At 40.1% G+C, this 21688-nt stretch overlaps 1 protein-coding gene across 6 annotated transcripts in view; it reads left to right on the top strand.

Moving 5' to 3' along the window:
• Positions 1–11211: 11211 nt before the first annotated feature.
• The window catches only part of CEP170B (centrosomal protein 170B), a 53047-nt gene continuing 42570 nt past the window's right edge, over positions 11212–21688 (top strand). For 3 of the 6 annotated variants that reach the window (XM_072428293.1, XM_072428292.1, XM_072428290.1), the window contains exon 1: positions 11213–11416. The gene's annotated coding sequence lies outside the window, so the exon portion shown is untranslated. Of the gene's footprint in view, positions 11417–12091; positions 12225–21688 lie in introns of those variants that run through there. The other 3 variants (XM_072428295.1, XM_072428294.1, XM_072428291.1) reach the window with 2 other exon arrangements.

The following is a 21688-nucleotide window of genomic DNA, read 5'->3' as shown; positions in this document are numbered from 1 at the left end:
TAACACTAACTTTCCATGTAACACTAACACTCTGACTGTAACCTGCAAACTATCTCACCTTGAAACTTCATTGGGCTGTGATAATGGGCTTTGGGCTGTCAATGAATTTGCTTTTGACATCAGCTTGAGATGCTTCTGAGGTCATACAGAATTCAATTATTTTTACATTTGACAACAGTCCTTACACTAACCCCTTCTGTTACCTTTAACACAAATCCCTCCTATAATTGTAACATCAATCTATTCTGTAACCTATATAAAACCCTAACACTATTCCAACTCCAACACTAGCTTCTTCTGCTAGCCTAACAACAATTCTTTTTGTAGCCCTACAATAACTTTGTATTCCTTCCTAAAACTCTAACACCAATCTAATCTGTAACTATATAATACCCTAACACTATTCCCTCCTGTAACTCTAACAATAACTCCTTTCGTTACCCTAAACCCTAAAAACTAATCCCTCCTATAACAATAACCCTAACAATAAAACCCTTCTGTAGCTCTAACACTAAGCTCTAACACCTGCATCATGCAGCGCTGGAAAACCTCTGCGATCCCCAGGCATTAGAGGGTAATTAACCTCTAGTACCCCAGTGATCGCAAACAGGAGGAGTCCCAGGGCTGAATGCAGCTCTGGGAATCCTCCTGTTTTAGTTTCCTCTTCCGATGGTTTCGCGAAATTGGTTGGTCAAAGTTTAGGGGAACCATTGGAAGTTCAAGGAAATTTTCACGAGAATGCGAGAGGCATCCCTACTTGTAACCATAACACTAATCCTCCCTGTACTGCTGTACCCTCACCTATATCCTCTTTATCTCCCACACCAACCTATATTATTATAGTGTGTGGTCTATATATGTGTGGTCTATAACAAATACATTGGTTAGCATTACAAGTTAGTAACCCAAAGCATTAGTTAGTAATGCTATCCAACACACAGTTTCTCCAACTCCTGTGTTCCTACCACTGCCAGCACATGAGCCATAAGGAACTTCTGTTTAATAAAAATCTCCAGTCTTACATAACATTCCATGGGAATTTGGATAGTATGTTCTACATCATTTACCACTAAAGAAATTTCTTAACATCACACGGAGGTACCAACTACATAACTAACATTCCCTCCCCCCCCCCCTTTAACCCTGATTATCCAACACTGTTAACAAATACCATTGCAGTCTCTACAATACCCCTGAGGAAGCCTAAAGGTGAAACGTGTTGGGAGTTGAGACCTCATTCACTCTTTCAAGCAGCAATACTTACATTTCTGTCAAACCGTGGTCCTGCTTAGGACAAACACATTATAATATTGTTATTAGGAGAACTCTACTTAGCTTTTAAGCCCCGTAAAGGGCCCACAACATTTTCTTTTTTGATATGTGATGGTTGATCATCCTGTTTTGTATATGACTTTTTTGAATAATAAACAGTTTTTGTTTGCCGAAAAAACTATGCTTTTTCCATCTTTGGCTCCTTCCTATGCATTTGTTTTTACTATATAACAAGGGGCTGGCATTACCTATTGTAAAGTTTTATAGTTATGAACATTTAGCACCTACTTACTATGTTTGAAGTTGTAATAGTGTGTGGTCTGCCTACATCAAGTTGCTGTCACAAAGTCAGATAGAGCCAACCTCATTTCATAGTTGAATGAAAACCCAAAACCCCCCCCCCCCACTCCTCCAGACTGACCCTCACCCATCAAGACATTTTGTATAACCTCTCCTAAATGCCAATTCTCTTTCATTGGAGCTAAGGCAAAGTGCTGTGGGGTTTTCAGAAGCCATGTACAGCACCTTGCTGGCCTCATCCACCAGCTACAATTTGCCTGCCTTGCATAGAGAAGCACAATGGAAAAAAAATGGGATATGTAATGAAAATGTTTAATTTAAAAAACATATTCGTAGTTTGGAACATTACCTTGTCCAGGCACGAAGCTTTCTGACTCCTCACCACAGGCAGCAACAGGAACGCTCAGTTCCTCCTGAGTATTCATGCTTATACACCTGGCATATCAGTGTTTCATGCAAAGATTTGATTCCCAGCCCCTGCATGTAGTCATCCCATCTCTTAAGCTTAGGTGAGCAGTTCTGAAAAAAGAAAATGTTCTGAAATAGGAAAAAACTAATCTCATGTGATGCTGTTGGAATATTCCTTTGCCTGATGTTGTCCAGGGAGGTGGACACAGACAGAAATTAAAAGATGGAAGGAAGTCCTGGGCAACTATCCTACTGAGATTAATATAAATGAAAGCATTTTTTTTGCAGGGATGGTTTTAGGGAAGCAATAAACAGGGTAATTGCCTGGGGCCCCCACTTTCTCCTGGGCCCCAGTTAACGGCAGGGTGTGCAAAATTTGTAGACCCAATTAGGAGAATATGTGACATAAGAGAAAAAGACAACTGGAAGACAAGGACACAGCATTGCTACCCTATAACAGGAAGGGATTGGACAAGGACCTTCAGGACCTAATTAGAATGTATTACTAAAAAACTTTTATTATTCTTTCAATTTGTTAAAGCTTACTTAAAATGTTAAAAATTGAGACTACATATAATTAAAACTTAACTTAGAATCCAACTACAGTCTTCTAGGAGGAAATGGGTGAAGGATCTACTGTAGAAGGGCATTATTAATATATGGCTGGTAATACAATTTACAGGTTGGATTTCAGCCAAATAATATCCGGTTATACATTGGGGATTCTTAGCTCAGCACCAGCTGCAGTGCCACTAAGTTGTCCAGGTCCGGGATGTTTATCATTAGGAGAAAAACAGTTCGTTCTTCCAAAACAAGCTACTGCCAAGATCCATGGACAAAAGATGGCATCCATCCAAGAGCCCATGCCTACAACAAAGCTGCAGCCGCCTTTGTACATTATCATTAGAGGGGCCCAGAGCACTCTCTAATGAGTATGTTACAGCACTCCAACGAGAAGAGCTCTTCAATAAAAACAAATATTTTACAAGGCAATCTGTGGGCACACATGGGTAACATAGGCACATCACTCTTTTTATACACACTGGCATTGCACTACCAATAGGTCATCACTGTCTGGCTATTTCAATTTCCTTTGTGACCGGACAAGTTTTAAAGCATTTCATTTATTCATCATTTTGATGCTTCAAACTTTAAATTTGAAGTTTTGTCTTCAGTTTATGGGTGGCATGACATAAATTACTATATTCTGAAAAAGCAAAATCACCTCCTCTTCTCCTCCCTTGCCTGATATTTTTATAATCCATAGCTGCTAAAATATTTCTTAATCTGTTTAGCCAGACTTGCTTGCACGGGCAGCAAAGGAAAGTCCCTGACCTCAGTTTTTTCCCCTGCAGATATGCAGTAGAGTTTAGTCAGGACCCTTTCCCAGATGGTGATTGTACAGAGAAGCAATGGTACCACACTAACGAGGTCAACACACTCAATTAGCACTAAAGCTTAGTTAAGGTCCAGGATCATTCCCAACTGGTGCATGGACTGAGGTAGTGTCACCACACTAATGAGGGGATCAGTCTGTAATAAGGACTGGAACTTAATCAAAGACTATCCCCCAACTGATGAATAGATTGAGAAAGTGAGGCATCACATTAATGAGGTCTTCATACAATACATACTAGAACCTAAAGACAATCCCCAGCTGATGACTGGACAGAGAATACTAGGCCTTACACTAAAGAGGTCACCATACTGCGCTAAATAATTAAACCTAGTCTACGACCAACCACAGCTCATGATTGGAGTGAGAAAATGAGGCACCCCGCTAATGAGGTCATCACACTGCAATAGTTACTAAAACTTAGACAAAAAACATCCTCAAAAGGAGATTAGACTTCGAATGTGAGGCACCACACTAATGTAGTCATCGCACTGCAATAAGAACTAGAATTACGTCAAGGACCATCCCCAACAGGTGACAAGACTGAGATGTAGTGTCACCAAACTACTGGGATCATCCTAAACTGGTGACTGGGTAAGTGGCTGTAACACCACACTAAGGCTACGTACACATGTGCAATCGTTCTCGTCTGATTGTCGGCTAAGGGCCGATATCGGACGAGAATCTTGGGCGTGTACAGTGCTCATCGTCCATCAACCGAACAACTGCCCTGGCGGATCCATGGACGATGGACAAGGAACGATCGTAATGCAAGTAAAGGGAAGAGAGCGCAGCGGAGTGCCGCTCCTTTGTTCTCACCCTCCCCTCTTCATAGAGCAGAACAGTGCTGTATTTACAGCATTCATTCATGCATCGTGCAGTCGTTTGCCGTTGAAAAGGAATGTGATCCTTTCCAATGACAATTATTGTACATGTGTATGTAGCCTAATTAGGTCAACACACTTTGATAATCACTAGAGCCTAGTCAAGGTGCAGGACCATCCCCAAAAGGTGCATGGACAGAGAAGTATGGTCACCAAACTAATGAGGATATCAGTCTTTAAAAAGAACTAGAACCTAATCAAAGGCCATCCCCAACAGATGAATGGAATGAGAAAGGGAGGTGTCACACTAATGAGGTCTTCATACAATAAATACTAGAACATAGTCAAGTACAAATACCAGCTCATGATTGGACTGAGCAGATGAGGCCCCACACTAATGTGGTCATCTCACTGCAATAAATGCTAGAATTTAGTCAAGGACCAATGATGAGATGTAGTGACACCACCCGGCTGAAGTCATAAATCTGCAGTAAGTAAAGAAACTTAGTCAAGGACCATCCCCAACATATGATTGGACCAAGAAGCAATGGAACCACACTAATGATGTCATCATGGTCTAAAAAGTACTTGGGCTTAGTGAAGGGTCATCCCCCATTGGTGAATAGATTGCAGAGGGTACTGCATTTTTCTTAAATGTTAAAACGAGTATGAACCTTACAATTTGTCCTGTTGACCATTGTTTCTAGCACCTAAAGTCCCACAAAGTAAGCATGAGAAAATCAAATTGGGAAACCTGTTCTGGTGACGATTGTCAAAGGGTTTGAAGCTATCACCTCTCAGTTTCTGCTATGTCTTTTGCTATCAATATGCCTGGCCCTATTTATCAATGAGACTGTGAATCCAGTTTGTGGTTTTGGTAGTGATAGCTTTACGGAGAGAGGTTTGTTATCTAGAAGAAAATGTGTCCCCAAACCAGCCCAAATAGTTTTTTTTTATCTCTCATTTTCACAAACTGATTTTTTTCTACACAGTCAGCTATTTCCATTCATACGGAGAAAAACATTTGTTTTTGTTGCTGGTCTTGCTTTGTACTCACTGTACATATCACACTATCATACACATTCACTTGGCTTTAACACAACGATAAGAGTTTTTTTCACTCATGTGACTGTAATTTTCAAAAAAACATTACACTCAGCTGAAAATAACTATCATTAGAAAATAAGAATCTCTCTCCTGGTGTGTTCGGGGGGGGGGGGGGGGTGTACTATGCAATGCTTTTTTAATAGATTAGATGTTGATCTGATAAAAATATCAAATTTTACAATATTTGTTAAAAACTAGGGCAATCTAAAAATGTTGATGAAATATTGGCCTGCAAACTCTGCACGTACCCCCCAGTCTGATAGGTGAATGTAAAATCAGTAGTCAATGGAAGTGTTTGCTTTACCAAAACAACAATCCCTGTGGTTATAATAAACAGTAGGAATCACTCCCATTGACTTCTAGTTGTTATGGAGTAGTTCTTCACTGATTTAAAGTAACCTGTTGAAGCTGAATTTGCAACTTGTTGATCACGAATGATATCACGAAGTTATGGATCCCTTATCTGGTTGTGCACCCATTGACCAATGTATGATCACCTAATCAGTGGTTGTGAAATCAGGTGTGGATATAGGGAGCTGCAAAGTGTGCCATTGCACTAGGGCCCTGGATCCTCCTCAGCCAAAGGAGGCGCCAAGCCAGATCAGCATGGGGGCCAAAGTCAGTTCTGTACATGGACTTAGGCTTCGTACATATGTGCTACGTACAAATGTGCAATAATTATCGTTGGAAACAAACGACTAACCACTGCTTGTCCGATAATCGTTAACTAAAAAAGTTCACAACGACTTGCCAACGACGCAGATGAATGAGGAATGTCGCTGGAAACGAACGACCGTCCTGGCGGATCTGATTGGGTGACATGCGTTCACTATCTATTGTGTGTACTGTCGTTCAGTGATCGTGGATGGTTCTGCGGTACACTTTCTCCAGTACATGTCACTTCCTGCATTGTTCAAACGATCGTATGTAGTGCGTGTACATTATGATGGATTATATTATGAACGATCGTATCATTACAACATGTACAGAATTGTGCACAATACGATCGTTCAAAATAAATGGGAATGAGTGTTGTTAATCATTTGTTTTCTAACAATAATTATTGCACTTGTATACTTAGCCTTACTCTTGGATTCACTATATTGTGTGAAAGTGATAATTTCGGCTGCACTTGGTTAGCTAAATGGAAAGCATATACAGCAAGTTAGCAGTTTTACACCCTGACTCAGGATGCATCATGTAGCAGAAAGGTGACACACACATGTTCTGTTCAGCAGTTCAGTTTCCTTTATCATGAATCCACCTTTAGCCTTCTCATGAGATTTAATTTATTTTACTTCTGTCTGGAAGAAAAATGGTCAAAGCTGAACTAGAAGTGTTATAGAAAGCCAGTGGAACCTTCCTACCACCAGTGCATGGGAATCTTATCATAAAGCTGGTCAGTTAATCCAAATATATGATTACAAAAAATGGAATACACATAGTAAAACACTCTATGCATCCACAGATATGTATCAGCTTACATCATAAATGAATACTAAATGTTCCTCTATAAAAGGGTTATCCTGCACTCTCTCCTCCATCTCCGATTGGACAATAGAAAACCCATTACATTAAGGCAGAATGGTAGCACAGGAAGTTAAGACAACTCTTGACATAATGGTTCTGATTTATTAAAGCTCTCCAAAGCTGGAAAGGATACACTTTCATCAGTGAAGCTGGGTGATTCAGCAAACCTGGAATGGATCTGGTCCAGGATTCAAAACATTTGTTAGCAAATAGCAAATGACTTTGAAGAAATCCATTCCAGGTTTGCTAGATCACCCAGCTTCACTGATGAAAGTGTATCCTCTCCAGCCTTGGAAAGCTTTAACAAATCACAATGCAAATTCACTTTCAGGTATAGCCTGCTTTAGCTCTGTGCTGCCCATCACTTTTTTTGCAACACCAAGGTGATCTTCTCTGCTGCTTCTTCTGCACACAACTCTTCATAGAGTAACAATGCTGCACCTCTTCTGATACTATACTAAAAGTATACATTGTCCCACTAAGACAAAAGTGTGTCACTGTCAGTGTCACTACCGTAGGTGAGAAAAACTTAATGCAGCCACTACACGTACCAGTAAGCAGGAATATATATTTGTACCTGGGTTTTCATACACTGTCATTCGTTACATAAACTATGATTAGCCTCAGACAGTGCATCAGCTGCTTATATCTCAAGTTTGGCCCTTCTACTGCTCATATACATTCTGTAAAAATGGGAGTCAAAGTGCATTATATGGAATTATATGGAGCACCGTATTACCATATCTCCAACTTTTTAAGATAGAGGGGTACCGTGTAAAATAAAGTATGCATGAAGAAGACACCACACTCCCGCACCCATTAAGAGAGACCTTAAAGTGGACTTATCACTGATATATTAGGTTGCCATTGCTGTACTTATTGTAAAACATGCTGACTACCTGGATGTAGAATAGCTGATCATTTTGGTGTTAGTTTTAGCAGTCACACACAGGAAACAAGCATGCAGAATTGTGTGACAATTAGCTGAACACCTGAGCTGCATTCTTATTCTGGGTCAGTGGTTGAGAAGATGGTAAAGGCAGAGGATCAGAACAACCATGCAATGTGTATTCTGTAGAACCGGGTCAGCAATAGCAGTGCCCTGAATCTCTCTTTTTAAAACAATAGGCCAAAAACTATTACTGGTAGTTAATAAAGACTTTTCACAAAAACAAATGCAATAGTTACATTCATACATACACATGCTTTTAATTGATTGGACCTGTGACTCTCAACCAAGGTTCCTCCAGAGTTTGCTAGAAATTCCTTGAGCTATTAGAAATGAGGACCTCTTGGGTCAGTTACAGACAATGGTTATGTGTTTTTTCTGTGGTTATGTTTATCTGTAGGGGTGGCATGCCTCCCACTGACCAGCAATGTAAGAGGCTTTTATCCCATGGACCATCAGGCAATGTTCAATGAATTGGGTATATCATAAATATTGGCAGGGGTTTCCAATGACCTGAATGTTATTTCAAGGGTTTTTCCATGTTAAAAAGATTGAAAAAGGCTGGATTAGATCATGAGTTAGACAAAAATATTAGTCAAAATAAACCAAAAAAAATCTATTTCCAAATTTAGGAAGAATATTGAATACATTTTTTGGGTTAATTTGGATAGTATTGAGGTTAAAATGTAATTCAGATCAATCATCAAACAGATAGTGATCATTTAGTTGCAGTTGATAATATGAATCAATTTAAATAGTATATATAAAATAAATATATATTAAATAGTATATATAAATCATAATATTTAGTGTAATATTGATAAAAAAATATTTTAAAATGTAGATTTGTATAGAGATTCATAAATTTGACTGATGTGAGGGACAACAGAGGAGGAAAGTGGGACAGAGATATAATTATCAAGGTGGGACAATCCCTCCAAATGATGGGCAGATGCTGGGATTTAGGATTCTGCTGAATGGGATTGTACAATATTGTAAAATGTATTTTGGAACAGAAGTGACTGCAGGCTACAGCTTGAAGGCAAGCAGCACTATTTCCTCCCAATCTGCATGTGCAGATAATTTAAAGAGACACAACCCTTCTGGGCTTTTCTGTGTGTGCAGGAAATTTCATTCAGCTTAGTCAACATCTTGGTTTATTGATAAGGACTCCACTAGGAATTCAAAGATGATGGATGCAGTAACTTCACTTGCTTTGCACAATCTTAGAAACGATGGAACTACATTTGCACTGTAAAAAAGAAACCCACCAAACTGGTCAGATAGCATAACTCTAATTCAGTTTCAGAAATACAATGACCCGCTCTGTGAAATTACACACCTGGAAGCAGGGAAAATTTGCAAAGCATCAACGTGGTCTTAAAACCCGTCTTACCTTATATAAGATATGTTCCTTTGTTGTACTATATTATCCTGATCTGATTTCACTGCACACTGTGAACTCCTAAGAGCATTAGAGGCTGCAGCAAGTCAGATAGGGCCACCTTCTTTCTAGCTGGAGGACTTTCAGGATCATCTAGCTCAGGGATGCCTAACAGGTGGATCGCGATATACTGGTAGATCGCAAAGGCAACGCGAGTAGATCGCGGAGCCCTGCCTTTCAAAATAAACTCTACCACCCACAGGAGTTATAAAGTTCAACTTTTTATTGTTGGTGGATCAATTTGACCTGGTCATTTTAAAAGTAGCTCGCAAGCTAAAAAAGTGTGGGCATCCCTTATCTAGCCCTTTGGTGCCAGTTATTTTAAATCGCATCACAATGCAACTTATCTCCCTCGTAGCATACTGCAATGTGGGGAATTACATTGTAGTGCAATACTCTGCATTCTGTTAGGAAATTATTGCTTTATTTTAGCACTTTAAAGAAGAACTAAGCTTTGACTGGTGTGGGTGAGCTTACTACTTATGACACACAGCCCCCTAATTCTAGGCGATTGAGAATGAATGGGAGCGCAGAGCCTCCCGGTATACCTACGTCATACATCCTGGGAGGCTCCTGGGTGCTCTATGAGATGCTCAGGCAGGCACAGAAGAAGCCCTTTCGTCAAAAGGGGGAAAAAATTTGCCTCATTTTTTGCCTCATTGCATCCGCAATCTCATTGCGGATGCAAGTTTTTTTCCCATCTACGTCACCTGATCTCGTGCCGGGGTGGGGTGTTGTAGGAAAAAGGAGGAAGGAGGAAGAGGAGAAGATGATGGCGCCCAGAGTGCTGGCCCGAAGACAGATACCGAGACGACACGGGACCCAATGGAAGACATTTCTGGAATGATCAGCTGCACTGCGGGAGTAAAGTTAAGTGTATTGTTTTTTGTTTTAGGTGACTTTTGAGATTAGTTCATCTTTAAGGTGCATTGGCATCCCAATGCACATTAACATGCAACATAACATGTGCTAAAGAGGAACTAAACTCAAACCTCCCCCATATAAACAAAAATAAACTTACCTTCAATCCCGCAGGGCAGTCCGATCCATCCAGAGGTCTCTTCCTTTGGGTCTCGCGTCGTCCTGGCACCTGTGTTCGGGCTGGCACTCTGGGCGCTGCCATCTTCTCATCTTCTTTCGGGTTCTTGTTGCTATGCCACCTGACCCAAGTGCAAGATCGGGTAACGTAGCTGGGAAAAAAAACTTGCCAATCTCACTGCACATGTGTGAGATCAGCAATGTTTTTCCTTTTGACAAAAGGGCTCCTTCTGCGCATGCCTGAGATGCTTGGGCACCCAAGAGCCTCCCGGGAAGCGTAACATAGGTATCCCGGGAGGCTCTGCACTCCCATTCATTCTCAATCACCTAGAATTAGGGGGTGGTGCTGCACCCTTTTTTTTTTTTAAATAAAAGGGTGTTGCACTTAAAAAGCAAACAAACAGAATTTTTACTATACATAACTATTTACTATCTACCCTTTTATGTAAAGTGAAATTTCTGGGATCTTCTTACCTGTCCCAGTTCATCTTTTTCTTGTTTTGATCTTCAGGCATCAGAGGTTATTCAGTCCCGCCAGCTCTAGGGGAACCAGCCGGTATCCTGGCCACCAACCTGGCATAGGTACAGCTCAATGATTTTGACCATTGAAGGGAGCAATCAAACAAGTGAGAATGTTTTATTGCAGAAGCTTTGGCTGATCACAAATGTTACGTAACTTTAGTTCAGCTTTAAAGCATGTATTACTGCACAACATAGATCCATATCAAAAAATGAAATTAAGAGATCAATCACTCACTTATTAAATCTCCAGCCATCCAATAGGCAGCTAGTGGAATTCATCAATTTCAGGCAATGCTTGGTTTGACCTAGGTGTCCTGTGCTTGCATTCTCAGAGTAACCAGCAGATGGCGTGCGCCCTCCCCCTCCTTCATTGCAGAACAAGAATGTCACCTATCCCGGTTTTCCAAGGCAGAGGGGGAGGGTGGATTGGCTGGTGATGTCATGAACCTGTCGTGCAAGTGCAGGCGGACTAGCAGGAGGGTGTGTAGCTTGTGTGCATGCATTACCTGGCTCCATACACCTTCCTGCCTGCTCATCACACCTACAAAGCTCAAGTCTTCCTGTTCTGTCTGATCCCAGGGGCTGCTGAGACTATCCAGGCTGTGCTTATGCCAAAACCAAGACAGGTAGGTAGCACCATCCTACATCATGCCATCTAGGAACAGCTGATCTTCCATATTTCTGCTCCACTGGAAGGATCATCCTGTGTCTAGAGCCTGATCAGATCTATGCTGTGATCAGCAGCATTACATTGCAATCTTTGTGTCTTTATATCATGCTTTCATGTCCTTTTTGACATTTATTTGCAAGCTATGGCACAGAAGGGTGGTGCTGGTGGTGGTTGTGTAAATATTAACACTTTCACTCCTGGTGAAAGATCAAACAGCTAGATTCCCCCCTCCCCCTTTAGTGAAAAGGGATTACTGATTACATTGCATACATCCTAAGAGGGGGAGTGGTTTGGATTTAAAGGGATCAAAATATTGCAGCTGCAACACAGCTGTAGCACCCAGCGTATCTTGTGGATGAATCTTCATCCATGACCATGGTGAATCTGCTGCTACATTGTGTCTGTGACAGTGAATAATACATGAGATTGCTGGGTTTGGTCACTGCAGGGCCCTGTGATTTTGTAATTCACTGGAGGGGGGGATGAGCAGCCCGGATTTGGCAGATGTCTCTTCCCAAGATTTGATTTCTTCCACCCACACTGCTGGGAAGATCCATTGGTTGGCCTAAGCCAGTGTTTGTGTTTCCATCGCTCTCTCTGCTACCACTTTTATTTTTGGGAGGGTTTGCTGATGACAGAAGACAAAAAGAGAGGCCTGGACACTGCAAATCGCTCCCCTGGGGAGGAACGGCAGAGAAGATGGTCCGCTTTGTGGTCAATAGACATCAAGGGTACCTGTCATCGTCATAAACATGCCGGCACAGGTCAGGTACTGTCTAAGGCTGCAATAATTATCGTTAGAAAACGAACCATTAACAACCGATCAACGATTATTCACAATTATTTTGAATGATTGTATAGTGACCGATTCTGTACATACTGTAATGATACGATCGTTCAAATATAATCAATCGTTCAAATATAATCAATGTACCAATGTACACAGGCTATATACGATCGTTTAACCATGCAGGAAGTTTGTGTACCGCAGAAACATCCACGATCACTGAACGACCGTACACACAATAGATCAGATCCGCCGGGATGGTCGTTCGTTTCCAGCGACATTCATCACTCATCGGCATTGTTGTGCACTTTTCTTTTGGTAATGATTATTGGACGATTGGTCGTTAATCGTTCATTTCCAACGACAATTATTGCATGTGTGTACGTAGCCTAAGTTTGGGATGGATAGGCAGGGGAGCGCTATGCTTTGGAGTTATTATTATAATAATATATTCTTATAAATATTAGACATGGGAACTGTCAGTGTTTACAAATAGTAAGCATTCTGCACATTATTTTTATAAATATATTAGAATTGTGTAGAATATTACATGTAAAGAAATTTGTAAATATACATCAGCAATGCTTTCAGGATGTCAAAAAGAATTACTACTGAATGCCGCCACATACACAAACAGAAATGCATTTTTAAATGCAGGCAATGCAAGCCTTGCTGCAAGTGCATTTGCAGGTAAGGTGCATGATAACAGAACAGTTGAAAGATGAAACGCTGGTATTGCTTTATTGTCCTATCATAGGCTGGGGGTGGGTTCCTCACCAATTTATACTACCTAACTGCAGCAGAGAAATGGTAGGTCACCGGCCTGGCCGTGCTGTGTGGCTAGACTGTAATTGTCAGGAGTGGATAGCCAGAATAAATGCATGGGTATGTCCACATAAGAAACATACCAGAGGGTTTAAAGGTTGAACTTCTGATATTCCCTTATTGTCCAATGACAGGCAAGGGGTGGCTTTCTGACCAAGCCTAACTGCAGCAGAGAAAACATGGGTCACAGATCTAGCAGTGCTATGTGGCTAGACTGTAATTCTTAGGACTTAATTCCCAGAATTTATACATTAGTATGTGCAAGTGAGGAATATATCAATAGAAGTTAGAGATGACCTGCTGCTGTTCCTGCTGTTGACCAATCACAGGCTGGGGTTGAGTTTCTGACCAAGTTATACTACTGAACTGTAGCAGAGAAAAGTTAGGTCACCAGCCTGGCAGTGTTGTGTAGCCAGACTGTAATTCCCAGGACTGGATGGTCAGAACTTGATATACTTTGCCTGGTAAAGCAGCTCCTATGTATATTTTTCCCTGGCATTGGGCTTTAAGCTTGTTTACACATTCTTTTATTTGCAGAGGCTTCACATTATTTGTGTAGGAGCATTGGTCATATATTATTGACAGTGGGCAGAACTCAGCTCTCAGTAACATTTGCTGGTCTGAACTTGGCTGCTACGTTCTGTAGTGGATGCCATTCATTCATTTGATATGCGAACTGGAAAATGTTCATTCCACTAAAAGTTTTATAAAGTTTTACCCAACTTTGTAGTATAATCAATATTATGTTCAGTGTTCTCCCCGGCCCCTTTTAGCTGGGTGCACCGCCCGGCACTTTTCAGGAACCACCTTGCTGTTTATGGGTGGTTACTGAAGAGTCAGTCACAATTCAGGGGCTGCCACCCACCTACAATTTCTTCCCACCTTCCCATTCTGGGTTCAGCACTGATGTTGCTTTGTATACAGATTAAGCAATTTGTTTTTGTCTCTTGCAAAGTTTACTACCTGCAAATAACATCACTTCCTGTTGCAGGCTGACAACACTAAGCCACTACCTCACAATTCACATCAATGTTGTCAGCCTGCTGTTAAAGCTACTTTAGTTATCTGTTGGGCTGCTTTTCTGATCTATCACTAAGAAATTCATTTTTCCAGTCCTCCACACTGAATATATGCCAGCGACTTATATTGTGCTGATATTTCCAGTGTGATCAAAGACAATAAGCATTGAAAGTCATAAATATATTCCTAACAAGCTGTTTCTGACTCTAGCTGCTTTTCTTATAAAATTATTCTTTATTAAAGATCACAACAGACTCCAGAGTGGGTTTCTAACAGTTTAGAAATACCTGCAAATTTTGTATATTGGAAGAAGGGAAGCCTGCTAAGATTTGGTATAGACAGGATTTGTACATACTTCATTGTGCATGGTCCGGATTAAATACAGGCCTTTCTGGTTCTTGTGTCCATAATGTCTGCAGTGAATGCATTCATCTCATCACTGAAGAGTATAGTGTGTGCCTACCTGAACAACCAAAGACAATATTTGTCATTACACATTGGCACTTTGTTTACATACAGTACTCTCACATTTTGGGGCCTGGAAAAAGTGTAATTCATTCAAAATATTTGAATGAGCACTGTCCCCATTGCCCAAAGCAACCATTATTCTGTTTTTTGTCACATAAAGGTGATAACAACACTCTGGTTGCCATGGAAGTGCATATTATACTGTGAGGCCTAGCATATCGTTGCAGCCTGATCTTTATTAGTGTTAGGCTGTAACTAGTCCCAGCTGTCATTCTGGCAACCATTTTATATACATTGATATTCCAAAGCATGCAGCCCATTCCTAGGAATCATTGAGCGTTTATAATCGCTCATGTCATGGAACTGTCATCCCATGCCGTGAAAAGCTGTACATAGATTTCATGCCTGTTCACACCTTGTTGTGGTGTGTTACATATGTTGTATCAAGCATTAATGTGTGCTGTGTTATGGCTGCTCGTTCATTTTGAATGAGCTGCCATGCATTAAAATGAGCGTAGGGGATGGATATACATTATGTTTTTTTTTTAGCACACAGCAGTTGCATTACTGTGTGCTGCAATCGTCATCTGGGATGCATTGCTGTTGCGTTGGTTGCCATGCAAAATAAATAACATATGAATAAGCCAATGTGTGTTGCATTAACGCATCATAGTAGTAAATTGGCCCCTCAAAGTGGCAGCTGGCACCTGTATTTTCAGCTGAAACCAGACAAAAAAGTTCCTTTTGGTGACCACGTTCTGAAAATGCTAGTTGCTTGGTTGTCATGCTTTTCTATATGACGGACATTCCAGTATTCCTTGCTGCACATGTGCTCAGACCTAGTAGTTGGCCATTTATTGAAACCAATGGATTTGCATGACAACATCGGCCAAGCATTTTCAGGATTCAGTTCAGTCATTTTTTTTCTTTAAATACATTGTCTACCATTGTAGAACTCTTTCTGTATAAGTGTAGTTGCCTGGCCGTCCCTCACTTCAATACTTTGAGTCTCCGCTTCAGAACGAGCATACGCATTAGCAAGTCAAGGTGGATCTGCATTCTGGTTTTGCATCAGTTAAAAAGGATTGACGCTAATGGATCAGCATCACAGCCAGGCAGCTAGCATTTCACAAGGATCGGTTCACAGTGGCATCCTTTGTAATTGCAACTTTCCTCCAAAACTACAAATCGAGGTCTTAAAGGCGGAGGATCTCCAGGGCTGTCTGGAACATATTATTATGTCCTGTAGAGCAGTGGAAAGCTGCAAGTGCCCGGCGTCTGCCTCAGGAATTCCTACACATGCTTTGTGTGTGCTGGTTGTTAGGAAGATTAGGGACTGTTTATTCCTGGAGTCCTAGCAGCCTTTTCCAAAATGGTTTCCGAGGCCTGTTATAGCTGGAGCTAAAAGCAGAGCTGGAAGGTTTACCGACACTTAGCAGCTTGTGAGCGAAATAAATACAAACGTGAGATGCTGGGTTTGATGTACAAGCAAAGACAGTCCAACATCTGTTTTAAAAAATAGATTTAGTTAGTTGCTATGGGGAACCACTATGCTTTTGTTTATTTTAGCCCAGTTAAAAATCTGTGTTGCCTCGTGCCAATCAGAATAATATCTACTAGAAATGTATGTATTGGATGAGATAAAGGAAAATGGGTTAAAGGACAACGTGTGATGCTTTCTTCTCTCATTTGACTAAGCTGCATTTGCTTGCAGTATGCATGCACAGTTAGGTTTTTGCATAGAGAGCAGTGGTACCTAGTACACAGGAGCAGAGCTGCTTTCAATTTTATGCTCAACAGATCTCTAAACTAAATTGCTTAGTACCCACATTTGCAGAGCGTTTTGCTGCTTTTATTTTATCCCACTGTATTAAAATCAGACTGGGGGGTGGCAACTCTGCTCCTAATTTTTTGAGCAGTGCAGCATTGTCACCACTCCATCACAGGAAGCTGGATTTTAGTTGCAGAATCCAAAGGTATATGAGGATCAGGAGAACTATGTTATTTTTTATTTGTCATTAGTTCTAGTTTAACCTATTAAATTCAGATTCAGCATGACAGCCAAGCAAATAGCACTTTCAGATGATCTTCCATATTCTTGGATTATAGGTTTCCTGTATGTTTAAGCTTTACTTTATTGAGATCTACTACAATAAAGCAACACATTGATTTCAGGTTTTGCAGCTTTGTAGTTATCCTATAACTAGAAAATGAATGACCTATTTTATTCTCTAATTGAAGGGATATAATCCCATTTCCTGCCAGCATGAGATTCATGTACTGACTCTGACCTGGGAAAATCTGCCCATTGTTTTGTTCCAGGTAATTGACTCTTCCCCACCCTGTAGGGTAACAATGGTGCTTTTCTAAACCTTTGCCAGGATGTGGATCAGGTTGCTGGAAGGTTCAGGTGAAGCACTTTGACGTGAACGGTTTCCAATGTAGGGCTGACGCAGCTGGAGAATCAGAAGCCAGCAACCCTTCTCGGTTCAGGAATCTCTCCATTGTAGTTCAGTCTGGTTGGCGTAAAACATTTTGTTTGTTCTGTATTAAGTTGGCTGCTGACAGATTCCTGTCACATATAAAAAAAAAAAAAAAAAAAATATATATATATAATTTATATATTGTTTTTTTAACATTAAATGAATGCGTGCTATGTATACTGGCACGGAGATCCCATTCTCCCCCATATAATGATATCTTCTGCATTTTTAGGCTTAGGTTTCATACAGGGTCTCCATCTGTGTCCTGGGATGGGATATTTGTTCATGTAAATCATAAATCAGGTTTCTGCTTCGTTGATTAGTGCAGAATCGTGCACATTACTGCAACACAAAAATGGGATCCTGGCATAAAGTTTCCCAAAAAATGTTTGGTTACCCCTTTGCACCCTTATCAGAAAATCATGGCGCTGCTTTGTCCTCACTGAATAGAATGTTGCTATTCACAATGACTTTAAAGCAGGAACATGGTTTATGTTGAAAGACATTACATATACACATAACATACATTCAGAATGGACATTGAGTCCTCAGAAATAGCTGATTACGTTTTGCTTCATATAGAAATGCCAGCACAGATGGTTTATGTGTTGGTGGGGCAGATGTAGCTGCAGGTATGGACATGGAGATCTGTTTTGTAGTACAGAGAACAGAGTGTATAGTGAAGAACAAGGAGCTTTGACCTCCAGTAGCCAATGGAAAGTGATGATATTGTCTGTGTACAGAAACATTGTAGGTGCTTTCACTGAGTTTTGTGCTGCTTTACTGAGTAAAGCTACGTACACAAGGTAAATAGACGTGCTCGGATATAAAGAGCTCGGATATAATTCTAATGTGTACAGTGGTCCCCTGACCTTGTTTATCAATTTGCCTGGGAAGATTAATAGACAACCTATTGGGAACGACTCGCTTCCCCTTTTCCATTGAACTGAACTGCACTGTTCATTGCTTTCATCTGTCACTGGAAACATAACAGTAATCTGACACCTGTGTAGGATTTAGGGGTTTCCATGCACCAATTCTTGAACAATCTAAATGACTTTGATGAAGTCATGTAAAAATCTGGCCATGTATAATCAGGAAGACACAAAAGAATAGATCTAATTATTGTGAGGATGTTGATTGGACTAGTTGGTCACTTTTAATTCCTATTGTTTCCTGGTAATTAATATAAACCTCTAGCAGGGGCAATCCTATCAAGGGTAAAGCAGGATAGCTTCCCCGCTGTGTGGCTAAATACAGGTGACTTGGTAGCAGGCAGAGCTCTTATTCCTCCTAAAGCCACAATGGAAATAGTATTATGTTGGATCTAGGCAAGTAAAGGTTCCTTCTACTGCTGCACAATATATTAGACAGGGGATAATGGGGCATACTGTTGCAGGGACTGTACAAGGATTTTTTTTTACGATAACCGATAAAGACTTGAAGTGGACATAGAATCAGGTATGTGTTTCTGTGTTAGGTGCATGCTTGCTAAGTAGCATGTAACATCTACATATCTGTGTCCCTAGAAATGTATTAACTGACAATATTCCCTCCTGACTATGTCTCCAGAAGGATGGAGCTACTATTGGTTGGTTATGAATCAGGGTCTATATCCTTGTTCAGAGATAACTACATTTTGTAAATTTTGAGCTTTGGTTTATGGGTGGGTTTACATCATCTAGATGTTTATGTCCTTCCTGCTTGTAGCAGAAAGAGGCCAAAAAGCCGTCATTGGATTGAAACTTGACCTTTTTCGAGAAAGTGTTGTTTTTCTTTATTTAATTTTTTTCTCTTTTTGGGGATGTTGTGGTATATTACCAAGAAGTATTCCTTCTGGCTTGTAAAGTTTATTTGTAGGACTCCAAGGTGTCCAGACCTGGCCAAGCTTGCTTAGATGGACCTTTCCCAGCCAGTGACTGGTATTACCCTAGAAGAATCCACCGCCCCCAGTGATTCCTCCTTCATTTGGCATGATCTGAATGTTCACAAATACAAACTTTTGTTAGATGGTTCCATGGTGAAGTTGTATGTTCATTGTAGCTACAGTCTAAGCTCTGTAGGCATCTGTAGGGTGGCCATGAGAAGACTCTGTGTTTTTTTTTTTCTGTCATTTTTTTTCCATTCTTGTTTTTTCAGTAAATCCATTAAATCTGTCACATACCTTCCAAGTTTTTACTTTACAACCCATGAAGTTTTGGGGTTCAGTCAAACTTGTGGATCTTTGGGATTGTCAATCATCTGTGACTGTAGATGAGGTACCCAGTGAATGACAAGTGTTTGAAACGAACTGAAAATTGGACAGAAATAGAGCTGAGCTACAAGGGAACTTTCTTATTACTTGCTACTGAACGGCTTATTTATTTCATTGCAGTCACCACAGTTCCATCCTATTGAAATCAAGTGCGGCTAAAGAGTTGAAAGTCAGATGGTAAAATGGTAAACCATGCAGTAGCAAACAATTAAAAATCACTCCTATAGCCAAGCTGTTATGTGTTGTCTTGGCGGTTCCGTACATAAGCAATGCAAGAACATATTTACACGTATACATACCTTTGCTTTCCTTATATTTTAACACTGTTTTTCAAATAACCTTAAAACCTAATAAATCTAAGGTTTGGCCAGGTGGCACCTTATCTTGGTATTGCCAAAGCAAAATGCTTAATCTGAAAAAATGAGCTGAGATTACAGTAGTTATTCATTGTAAATAATAAGGTGATACTAAGTGTGAAAGTGAAAGTGTGAAATTGGGCTTTGCCCATCAATAGTGCATAGTGAGCACTGGCTGTAGAAAGACTTTCATTTTGAACTACTGGTGTTTTATGATGTTGGCACTCCTTTAAATCAGATTAGCGTTGGTTCACACGGGTGTATGAAGGGGGAATTGTAAAATGAAGGCTAGATAAACATTGTTGAGATTTATGTCATGTTCAACAGCATATTTCGACTGACCTTTATCAACGTTTGATCATCCTCAAGAATTACATTTCATATACATATTTGCAGCTAGTTTAACACATTGCCCTTCAGGCTACATTTATTTTGTTCTCTGTGTTGGACGTTAAATAGTCATTTGTCCTTTCCTGCAAAGAATTCTAGGCCAATTCCTCCAAAAGCTGAACCTCCCAGAAGCCTTGTTAAGCCCATTAAATGTTCCACTGAAAGTCCTTATGGCTGTGCTCTCATTCATGTTTATTACAGGATTCAGGCTCTGTAGATGGTAAACGTCCATTTGATGCTCAGCCATATTAATGCTGTCTTGAACACTACATTAAAAAAACATTTTTTAAGCATTGTAGATGCCAGAAAAATGAACATTTTAGACGTAGCCTAATATGCAAAGGCAGAATCTTGGTAGTAGGAAACAGGTGATTGGTTAAAAATGTTAGGCAATAACTTGTAATTACAATATGCCAGGTGCTCAGATATAAATAAAAACCCACATAGCTAGGTTCATTAAACTCCTATTGTAGACTTGTACAATATACGCTCTTTAGCATATTTATTAAAAAGATAATGGCCATTTACATACCTTAGAGGTGACAGGGAGCTCATTATATGTACTACTTCCCACAATAGAACTTAAATGTTTAGCTTGCCTTTCTGGTTATCATTGGAATCCCAACTGTATTTACATATTATATATGCAAATTTGTGTCCCCACCTAAATTCCACAGTGTGAGAAAACCTCTAGGTATTTTGCCCTTTTGATGCTTCGGAAGACGGTGAATGTCTGTCCTAGGTGTCCTAGACGTCACCTTGTAAATTATTCAAGATAATTCCCCTGGGCTCTATTGATCCCAATTATGGAGTCTGCTAAAGTGGTAAAATTAAGACTCTACATGAACCCATGGGGCATAAGTCACATTCATTTTAAGGTAAGATCCTGTAAAACATAGACAAAAGATTCCATATTTTTTTTTGGTATACATCTCATTTTGGGTGGTTTTCATTTCATTAATGGTTACAGACAGACAGACAGACTGTCTCACAGGCATACAGTGAAATCGGAGAATCTGCATGGTACAATTACTGTTCGGCTAAGAAATAAGCAGAGACTCCACGTATGAGCGAATAATGTTTGTGTGTGTGTGCACAGCTCATATACCAATTGTACATTTAGCACTATGAGCATTAGCACTGAAAGCTTATACAGGCTGTACCATGTCATTTCAAAAATTGTTGGAGTCTTTTTAAATCTGTAGCTTTCATTATAATAATCCCTGGTAATGCTGCCATGAAGGACCTTGGTTAAGCACTTCTTGTTATGGGGTGACAACTTGTGCTCCTGTGTAATCATGTTGTTACATTATAGGCAAACCTTGTCAATGGTTCAGTTTAAAAAAATAAAAATAAATATATATATATATATATATATATATATATATTTTTAACTTTAAAGGTAAATTTAACCTAATTTTAACAGAGTTGCAAGCAGACAGGTTATTTGTTGTGGCTATGTCCCTTTAGCAATAAAACAAATTTACCTGCCTGTTTGCATTCTTCTCTGCAGTACATAGAACTAGGCATACATAGCTCACACATGTGCGGGAACTACACTAATCTGGCCTGGCCAATCAAGATGGATGAAGATCCCAAACCCAGGACCATCAAGGAGAGGGGGATTTTTATAAATACAGAAAAA

The sequence above is a fragment of the Pyxicephalus adspersus genome, chromosome 12 (assembly GCF_032062135.1).
Source record: "Pyxicephalus adspersus chromosome 12, UCB_Pads_2.0, whole genome shotgun sequence".
Classification (NCBI taxonomy): Eukaryota; Metazoa; Chordata; class Amphibia; order Anura; family Pyxicephalidae; genus Pyxicephalus; species Pyxicephalus adspersus.
This window is presented reverse-complemented; position numbering and strand designations above follow the sequence as displayed.